Here is a 10,465-nt window from a genome sequence, read left to right on the forward strand (position 1 = left end):
CGACGGAGACTGGTTCTGTGGCTTTACAGATTTACTTTCTGCAGTGTCCATGGAGCTATGGCGTAAGCTTTCTCTTGGCAATAACACATGAGCTCATGTTTCAAGTGTAGAACAAGAGGATTTAAAAACTTCAGACAGAAAAGATATGCAATATATGCATATTATACCCGAAATATTATATCCCTAAAAAACAAAGTGTCTTAATGTAAGGTAAAATTTTCAAAGGCAAGAAAGCTAGAATGACCTGTCATCGAAACTTTGACCTAGAGATAATGTTAACTTTAGCATCTATTTACCGTATCTATTAACTACCTCTCTCTACAGCCATGGTGATACTTGCATAACGTCAGGAAACATTATTCTCATATTTGTTAGTCACCCATGTAACTTGTATTTATTCACTTGTCATTTATGTGGGGGAGCATGAATCTATCTGGGTTTTTTTTTCTAATGCTGTGAGTTATATTTATGAAGTTGTTTGTAGTTCTAAACGACAAGGTGGTGAACTCAGAGATATAAAAATGCAAAGCACTGTAATCTCTAAGGAATGAAAATGTGAAATCAAGTGTTGAGCAAGATGCTTCTAAAGGAAATAATATATTTTCTGAATTACATTACAAGTGATTTTATTGTTGTGCAGAATAATTTTTCATTCACTCTTTGAAGGAAAGTAAAAAAGAAAATGGTGTATTTCATCCCCCTCTCCAGCCCCATCCTTTAGCAAATCCTTAGGCAGAATATCTTGTCCTCATTTTACTTTTGATCATCAATTTGTGAAATTTTCTTCCTCAGTCTCCAGGTAGATTAGCTATTAATTTCCAATTCTTTGCCAGTGAGGAAAGAATTACACTTTTTTGTCTAAATATCCTGTCTGCTTTTTGTGATTTTTCCCATTCTGTCACTTTCTGGGGGTCACGAAACTCTTCATGTGCCTCAACAGGACAAACCCTCACAGTCTCGGAGACAAGGCAGGAGGGGTGGAGACAACTCAGAATGATTAGAATGATACTGATTTTGCATTTGTTGTTTTTATTTTGAAAGATCTCAGTCCAATAAGTATATTTAACATACACATGTCAAATACAGGTATAGAATATTTGTTTAATTTCCAAAAAATATCAGGCCAAATTACATCTCTCTTGTCTTAATTCTTTCTTGCTATTTGTGTACAATTATGTAAGGCTGCTGAATTCTGAGAATTCCTGCAGTGGATAAAATAGCTCCTTAGGCTATGCTACCTGCTAAAATTGCTCCAGCTAGAATAAGAATTCATCTGAATGCCGGAGCAAGGGAGCAGAGAAGGGGGAAGTTACTGTAAATCAGGAAACTCTAAAAATTGATAGCAGGGTGTCTCCTCATATAACAATGGTGGATGAGAGTGTCTGTAAAGTGGGCACAATACTTATCAGGGTGTTGTCAGGAAGAAACTGCACTCTGAGGCAGGCAGTACCTAGATAAATAGGATCTCAAGTAGAAGGCTGCACAGTGGAAGAAACACTTCAAACAAATATACTTACAGGTCAAAAATGGAAAAGAATTCCTCAGATTTGGGGCCTAGGAGAGATGGTGGCAAGTAAATTGCACCCAGGGGAGAAGATGCAGTTTAGTGAAATAAGTTGCCAGGAAAGCTAATCAAATGATCAGATGCATCAGCAAAGGAATTAATCCTGAAGTTCAGGAAAAAATGGTGCCACTGAATAAAGCCTTCCGCTTGGAAAATTCAGCCCAACTCTGGGCTCCAATCTGGGGTGGGGGACCCGTCCCCCAAAGCCACCTCACCAGTGGCTTGCAAACTCTCCAGAAAAGTGCTGTAACGCGAGGGCGGAGGAAATGTCTGATGAAGAACTGCCTGACTTGCATAAAATACTCGGCCTGGGGGGGAGAAAAAAGGAGTTTGAAAGGAGATTTACTTTTGGAATACAAGTAACCAACGGAGAAAAATAAAGGTCTAGATGGGGCAATCATGAAGATTTACCCTGCAGTTAGAAAGAGAATGGTCTTGTCGAACACTTGGAAAGTATGGTAATCTGCCAGCCAAATTACTGGCTGGTAGTAATATATATGAATTTAAGAACAGAATGATAGCTGGGTGGTGAGTTGTGCATATTATGCATTTACAGGGATATGAAGGTTATACGGAAGGCTGGCAGTGGAGTCAGTGGGTAAGAGTTTCTTTCTCCCAGCCATTTCTGTTTCTGTATGCTTTCGTTTGCAAAGAATGAAAGGTCTAGCCCTGGTTGCACAGAGAGCCTTTGCACTGCGCTCATTTGGTCCCCAGCCAGAGGGAGTGAACAACGTCATGGACACGGGCGTGAACTTCCTTCATTCCCAAGGCATTTAGTCCAAAGAGTGCTTATGTCATGCTGAACTAACCTTTGAGCATTTTATTCAAAATCAAAACTTCCTTCCTAAATCGCGGGGCTTAATTACACAATATTTCATGTCCATCCCACAAATGCTATGAAAATGCATCCTTGCACTGATGGAGTATTGAATAAATGTTTTTGTTCACTCTACACGTTATAGGACTTCTCACTATTTCAATTATAACTTTTTTTGTTCAACCAAGTAACTGGGAGATTTTTAAACAGCAGCATTGTTCACAGCTAATGCTACTGCGAGAGACAGGAATATGTGTATCTTGAGGAAGACTTTTGCAGGCACAAAGGGAAAATTGTATGTTGAGCAAAGCACACGTGTTATCTAGAAATTCAAGCATAGTCCCAAAAGCCAAAGCTTCTGAGTATCCTCCCTCACTCTAGATACTGGTTATTACTGGCTCCAGACTTGTACTTGAATACTGATCAGCCACTGATGAAACTTTTTTTCTCCTTCGAATGCCTGACGGACATGATATCCCCTTCCATATCCTTAGCGAAAAAGTTTCAACTTCTCTATGAAAATTTGTCACACACGTGAGATTAACAAAATGAGAGCGCTGAATTAAGCTCTAGAGTAAACACGCAGTTTTTTCCTGCAGGTGCTTAAAATTATGCAGATCTGCTCATTCGTGTCCCCTCGGGTATGCGAGCTTACCGAAAGCGCTGCCTTGGCAGAGAAGCTGCACAGCGTGAATGACTGCTCTTACAGGCTCCTACACGCTCACCGCAGGCATTTCTTTATATATTACTCAAGCACATTTTGCTTCTAGAGATGTAGCCTGACACCCGCTGACCTGTTCCTGCCTTGGGGAATAGCCAGGGGCTTTAAATAATTTTGGGATATATGAGGATCAATCTTTCTTGATTAGCTTATTTAGGAAAAAAACAGCGATAAACCTGCAGCGCTCAGTTATGTGGTCCGTTGTCTGACTCAGCTGAGCCCCTTCAGCAGGGAGGGGAGGAGGCGTTTGCTTTGGCAGAGTATCCTTTCGAAATTCAGGAGGTTCCTTGGGCCAAGATCTTTGGTCTCAGATAGGTTTCTGGTGAAAAAATGCTTCCTCAGCCATTTTTCAGCTTTCTCTGAGGAAAAAGAACTTACAGAAACTGGACGTGTCTTACGGAGAGTGTATATAACTCCAATAATATTTAAGAGTGAGACAGAAAGAGTACAGGACACAGGGAGCTTTAAAACAGCAAGTTCCTTACCATATGAATTGATTAAAAAATATATGTTTGCAAGTCTGTGTATAGCAGATCTTTCATAATGGGTTGCTAATGCACGCTGGAGCCAAAGTATGAGATTTTTTTCTTTCAGAGAATGGATAATAGTCTAATGATGGTGAAGTAAATTTAATCATGGTAAACGGAGTTCCTGTTTCTTTGCAATTTTGTCATATTTTGAAACATCTTCACTGAAGACAGCAATAACTTAGAAGAACGAAGCTCTGAAAGCTAATCGTGGCTTCAAGTGAGTATTTACTATCCAGAATGTGCAGCGGACTTGATTGATCTGGGTGATGCAAAAAGGTGAGGCCCCAAGCACAAGAATTTTATAGCACCTATAAAGTACTGTATAGAGTTTTTGCTCAATTTTATGCAGTTAAACTAAACATTTGGTATCATATGGCACTTTAAGTACTTTGATTTATGTTAAGACAGAAATTGCATCTGTAATAAACATTCTAACATAGGGGTTTAAGAGCAATCTACTGTATTTATTTGTGACATAAACACTCACCTGCAATGCATTTGAGAATCATCACAGACTTAACTCACACTGCACATTAAAGTCATTAAGCTTCAGGCACAACAAGGTCATATCCAAGGTGAAGGCTGTCGGGAGGAAAGGGGTGGCAGGGCAAATATTTTGAACTAACAAATAGATGGAAAAATATTCTTTTTCTCCTGTTAAATATTCTGGATAAATTAGTATAATTTCTTACTCTATTGTAAAGGATCCTATGGTATATTGAACAACATAAAGTACAAATCCAGTGCCATTTAACAAAAGCTATTTAAGCACAGTCATGATAATAACATGAAAAACACAAGACATTTTAAAAAGATATATAATCAAGCTGCATGTGTTGCAGATTTATGAAACCTCCCTCAAGGAGAAGTGAAGGCACAGAAACCCTCTGCTGTGCTGGAACCTGCCATGGCTGTGGTGGGGAAGAGTTCTCCCACCATTAAATTTACTGTTTGGCTTTGAATGGTGGAACCTGCTTAAGAATAACATAAGTAATCATTTTTAAAGGATTTAGGTAGCTTTCTATATAGCTTATCTTAATCCTTCCATCTTTGCGTATTTCTGGATGATAGCATTGGATTGCGGAACAGTGATAATAATATAATTGATATAATAAGGTATCAATGAAAAAGCCTTCACTGCAGAGTAGGAGTGTAACGCTCATGCATTTATTTGTTAGGAAATCAAAGAACAGGTGAATTAAGATAAATCCCTGGCTTCCCAAGCAGGCAGAAGAGTGGGCAAGAAAGAGCAAAACATATTACAAAATCATGAAGTTCTCAAGATAACACTGCTCATTTGGGTAATGACTCAAATAAAAACCACAAATTCTGGATGTCTTTGTATAAATAATAAGACAGAGATTATTGAACACTATTTAATCTTTGAGGTGATGTGTGCTGAACTGGACGACTTCTGTCACTATGTTTTAGCAGGAAAAGGAAGGGAAAAGGAGACACTGCCTTTCTATGTTTCTGTTACATACTGATGGAACAGTGGCATACTGAATTTCCTGCAATAAGGAAGATTTAGGTAAAGCAAAATGTGCTGGGGATGATGGAGTATGGGGCAGGAACATGGGAAACCAGCACCCCCTATTAAAATCCTGCTGCTAAGTCAGCAGAGAGTCAGGATGACATTCCTTGAGGAGCACTCGCTTTTCCAGGAATCCTTTGTCATCGTACTTGGCAGAGAAACCTGCCAAGGCTGTCAGAAGCACTTAAAATTACTGCTGCGGACTGCATTTTGTGGTCTTTAGGTTACAAAACATTGCAACAAAATATTCAGGATGAAATCCTGATCCGCAAGTCAGTTTTAAAGCTTGGAGGAATTTTTGTGTTAGTTGATTGACTAACTGAAGCCAAACAAACAGAAGCTGTGGTGGGGATATCCCCAGCACCTCTGACAGTTTCTGTCTCCACATAGGCACGCATATCTGAATCCAGGCCATAATATCCTCATCCTAAATCAGAAACTGTTTAATGTGTTTAGCTGCTATGTGGTTTTGCCTGTTACTTTGATTATGAGGTTAAGAAGCCTTTCTGAGACTTAGGAGCGAAAATCTGGTTTTGCAGCCCTTCCTCTCCATGTCCTTGGCGATAAAATTGATCGATAGTTACAGGAGGCAGTTTCTGCGGGATCCTCGGGTCAAAGTACTGGCAGCTTATCGCTATGGTTTACTAAGTCCCCATTGCACACAGTTAGTTTGGTTTTAAATTGAGATGGGAGAGTATTACAGTTTAAACAACAAGATGAAAGTACTAATAATATTTAAGACTATGATAAGGCATTAAAATGGCACCTGTGTGTGTGTGTACGTGTGTGTATATATATATATATGTGTGTGTGTTGGTTACCTCTCTTATCACTTTACCTACCACTTCCATATACTTATCTACACCTTCTGAACTGACCTTTAAAAATAGCTATAAGGAAAACAGCAGTATCTGTTTGGTGATAGTATCCTAGCAGTCTACAATTACTTTCAGTTTAATTTTGTTGGGTACAATAGCCTTGATTGCAGATTTGGAAGCTGCATGTCATGCAAGAGAGCGTGCAGCGCCTTTGCGAGACGACCAGCGGTACGATGCCCCAGAAACGTCCCCACGGTTACGACGACAGGCGCAGAGGAGCAGGAGGCTGCTGGGGAAGCAGCCATGGGCCAGGAGGCAGCTGGTTCTGCTCATCGCCGCTCACGCTGCGCTCTGCTTTCCTGACCAGAGAGGGCTGGGGCTCCCTTTTCCTCCCTGATGATGGATTCAGCTGTCTCCAAAGCTTTTGGGGTATTTTCTTCCTGAGGACCAGGTGGGCAGGACTGTGTGGGGACCTCAGGCTGCTGCAACGGCCACATAATGTGTTCTAGAAGGGAAACGGAGCATGTGCATGAAAAAACACTTTCCGTAGATCAGAGAGAGACCGCAAAAAGTAGTGGGTGGTCTGGCAGCGGGCTCCTGGAACAGCTGGGCTACTTAGCTGCTTCAAAAGGAGGACTAATATGTTTTTGGTTTTTTCTGTACACAGATTTCCTACCAGATATAACTTTGTTCTCCAAAGTCATTCTGTTTATCTGTGTGTATAAGCTCTCTCCCACTAATTCCGTCCTCTGTGAACCTCACGGCAATTTGCACGGCCACGAACGACCCTCTGGCTCCCTCAAGTGGGCAATGAAACTCTAAAGCTTGTCGCACTGATGCTTTTGCTCAGTCTCGTGCAGTTTTAAGAACAACTACGGTGACCTGAAAGAGCTGGGCCGAGTTCAAGCGATCTACACTAGCTTAGGGCAGCTGAGAACCTGAACTGATCGTTTCTCTTCTCCAGAAGGATAGATGTTTGATAAGGCAGTTCTCTTTGAGCAGATATGTAGCTGTTAAAAGACACACATTGTGAAGCGAAATGTAAGCGTTTTATGTCTAACAGCAGCTGGCAGAAGCTGCACTACAAGCACACACCGTGGCACGTATTTATCGGACAGTTATCACATAAATGGGAAAATGCAAGTTTTTCCTTCGGGTAGACTATTCCAAACAATAAGAAATGCTCTTACTGATTGATTTCTAAAGGAAAAAAACCCTTTTCTTTCTACAGATAACGCGTGCTATGAAGCTTTGGCAGCGATTGCTGTTACTGTGTTATTTCCCCCTCGGGAAAGCAGCGTGCTTTGAAAACTTACTTCAATTTTCTTGAATGGTTACTGGCCACATTAATGAGAGGGCAGCTGGGAAGCAGACCTCTCCATTCACAAGCATGTAAAGTAAAATTCAACACTTTTCTATCATCCTGGAAAGGTAATTAAATACTTTAAATAATTTAAATACTAGTAGTTCTGTCAGCATTAAGAAAATATTTTAATCAAAAAGCACCATCTGCCACCTAATGATGTATATACAGGATTGAATTCATCTCTGGCGTAAAAAGAGAGTGAAATCTGACAGAAGGCCATGCCCTCTCACACTGAACGAGTAGCTTGCTCAAGGGTTTGTCCAGTACGGTAAGCTCTTTTTTTGGAATCAAGCAGCTTCAGTAAAATGGTTTTAATAGCTGAAATGTAAAGCATTATTGTGTCATGTAAGTAGTTTTGTTTTAAACGAGGACTACAGAGAAATCCTACAAGATTTTGCATTTCTCAGTGTGTTTATTGCGTGCCTTTTTGGAATCTAATCCTTTCATTCTCCTAGTTTGCTGTTGCTTACAAGAGGACTAAAGGAAGCTTCAAGTAAAATATTAAAGTAAAAAATCAAATCTAACCCCATGAAGAGAGAGCCTGGAAGCACGGTGGAGGGGATGTGAATACTTCGAGGACAAAGTGCTGGCTGCAGTTGTTACTTAGCAACTTCAGATCCAGGCAGATAGTGTATAAACTAGGCAAACCTGTTTGCAGGAGAAATGAAAGCACTGCCTGGGTTCTCTGCTGTAAACAGATTGGAGGCAAAAAAGCTACTCTTCCTTCATGAAGGAGCTCACTGTTAATTTGACCATAATAGGCCTGTGATTCAAATTCCTTTAAATAGAAAAGTATGCTAAATAGATGCTACAAACTGAAATATTTTTCTTCCAAATGTACACCTAAAACACAGTTCTGTCATTGCTGAAATACCAGGGACATTTTATATACCTAATATGCCGATACATTTGGTGCGGGTAAAATTTCTGATACCCTAAAATGAACGGTTATGTACTCAGATATGCTGTACTATCCTTATCAGTGACATTAGTGACCAAATAGGTACGTTAGGTAGAAACGGGACTAATCTTTCTTCTTCACCAATAAAGGACCACACAACTGCTTTCACATTCAATAGGAGACGCTTTTTATTAACCTGTACAAAGCTGGTTATAAACAACCTCTCTGCTATCTGTGGACTCGAGTGATAAGGTGGAGCTCAGGTGTTCCCCAGCCACGATCTACAGACCACCAGCAGCTAGAGAAGGCTGTTGTAGGCAATTATATTTTCATTATGGTTCTCAATTAATGTTTGATGTGCATGGAAATGCACAGAAGGTTTTGAGGACTGATGGTGGCCCATTGGTACAAGAAATCTGAGCACAGCTACCCTAGATCACGTTAGAAAATAATGGTGTGTGTGCAACGAATCAGTGATGGTCCAGATTCTGATCCGCACTCCTGGAAACGATAAACACCACCACCATTGAAGTCCACGGATTTCTACCTTTATGGAGCTGGGGTTTGTGATGAGCGAGGTCAAGCTGAAGGCAAACGGGCTGATGAAATCAAATGGATTCCCAAACTGCCTGTTACCACCTTAGGGATAAGTTTCAGGAAGGTTTTAAGTGGGCTTTCTTCTGTACCCTGATATTATATTCCCCATGAGAGTGACTCCAAGGCTTAGCTCTGGCAGTTCAAGAAGGAACTACAAGATCAATCCATGATGGAACAGCACTGATGTGATTTTTTTTTAAGGACATACACATGCACATATATAAAAGCAATTCTATATGACTTTGCCTTATCCTGTTTTAACTTCACTTAAAATAACGTATTTTCTGTTTATGAGCTTGCAAAGAAATCTTAAAAAAAAAAAAGGGAAAATATTTCTCAGGGCTTTTTCTTCTTTCCGGGGCCTTTATGGACCTGTTCGTAGACAGTCCTAGAGTGACATCGCCTGGCGCGCTCGTGCCACTGTCGGCTTTTCCGTGCGCCCCAAGGAACTCCGGGGAATAGGAGTGTGGGGCTGGGCGCTCCTGGGGGGTTCATCCCGGGGGTAAGGGCAGGGTCACCCCCCCGCCAGGTTTTGAGGCACATTCGTGGGAATATGGGTTCACTTACGGATAGCTGAGCAATGCAGACATCCATCCCCCGCAGGACATCCAGCGGAGCGGGTAACGTTGAGCGGCCACGGCTACGCGTTCTGTGGAGAAACCAGTGGAAAAAGGAGGGAAAATAAACCGGGACTTGTCAAAGCAGCAAAACGGCGTTATTTAAGGACAGATTTTCATCTCTGACCAGAAGATAAAGGAGGCAGAAAACTGCCTTAATCCAGCGAGCTTCGCTAATTGCAGTGTCAAACGTTCTGCGTTTTTTAATTCTCATTTTAGTGACTTCCTTATTTCAGCATGAATCTCTCCTAAATACGACAGGCTGCTTTTGCTGTATCTCATTTTGTTCTGAGGAGATGTAGCAGGGTGAAAGGATGCGGACATCTGCCATTGCCAGGCTCAAGGATTTTGTCTCGAATCATTTACTTTTTGCTGCTCTTGGTGCCCTCTTTTCTGTCGATCTTAGCTTTTTTTGGTCTTCTCCCTCCCCTTCCCCTCCCTCCCCCCAATATTTGTAGCTGCTACAACCGAGGGGAAAAGCTAGAAACGGTGCCCTAACGCCCCCCGAACCGGGGAGCCACCTGAAAGAGCCAAACACGTATTTGCGCCTTAAAATACCTCATTATTTAAACCAGGCCGCAGAGGCTTCCTGAGGCGCGGGGGCACCGCTTGTGGGGGAGGCGGCCCCGCCCGGCGCCATGGCAACGGGGAGCCCCGCGCGGCGCCGTGGTAACGGGGAGCTCCGCACGGCGCCATGGCAACGGGGAGCCCCGCGCGGTGCAGCGCCATGGCAACGGGGAGCCCTGCACGGCGCCATGGCAACGGGGAGCCCCGCGCGGTGCAGCGCCATGGCAACGGGGAGCCCTGCACGGCGCCATGGCAACGGGGAGCCCCGCGCGGTGCAGCGCCATGGCAACGGGGAGCCCCGCGCGTCGCGTCGCCGTGGCAACCGGGGAGCCCGCCCTCAGCCGCGGCGCATTGTGGGCCGGGCCCGCGGACGCCACGTGACGCGCCGGGCGGTCACATGACGGCGGCCCACGTGACGCGCGGGCAGGCGGCG

This window comes from Apteryx mantelli, chromosome 9, assembly GCF_036417845.1.
Source record: "Apteryx mantelli isolate bAptMan1 chromosome 9, bAptMan1.hap1, whole genome shotgun sequence".
Taxonomy (NCBI): domain Eukaryota; kingdom Metazoa; phylum Chordata; class Aves; order Apterygiformes; family Apterygidae; genus Apteryx; species Apteryx mantelli.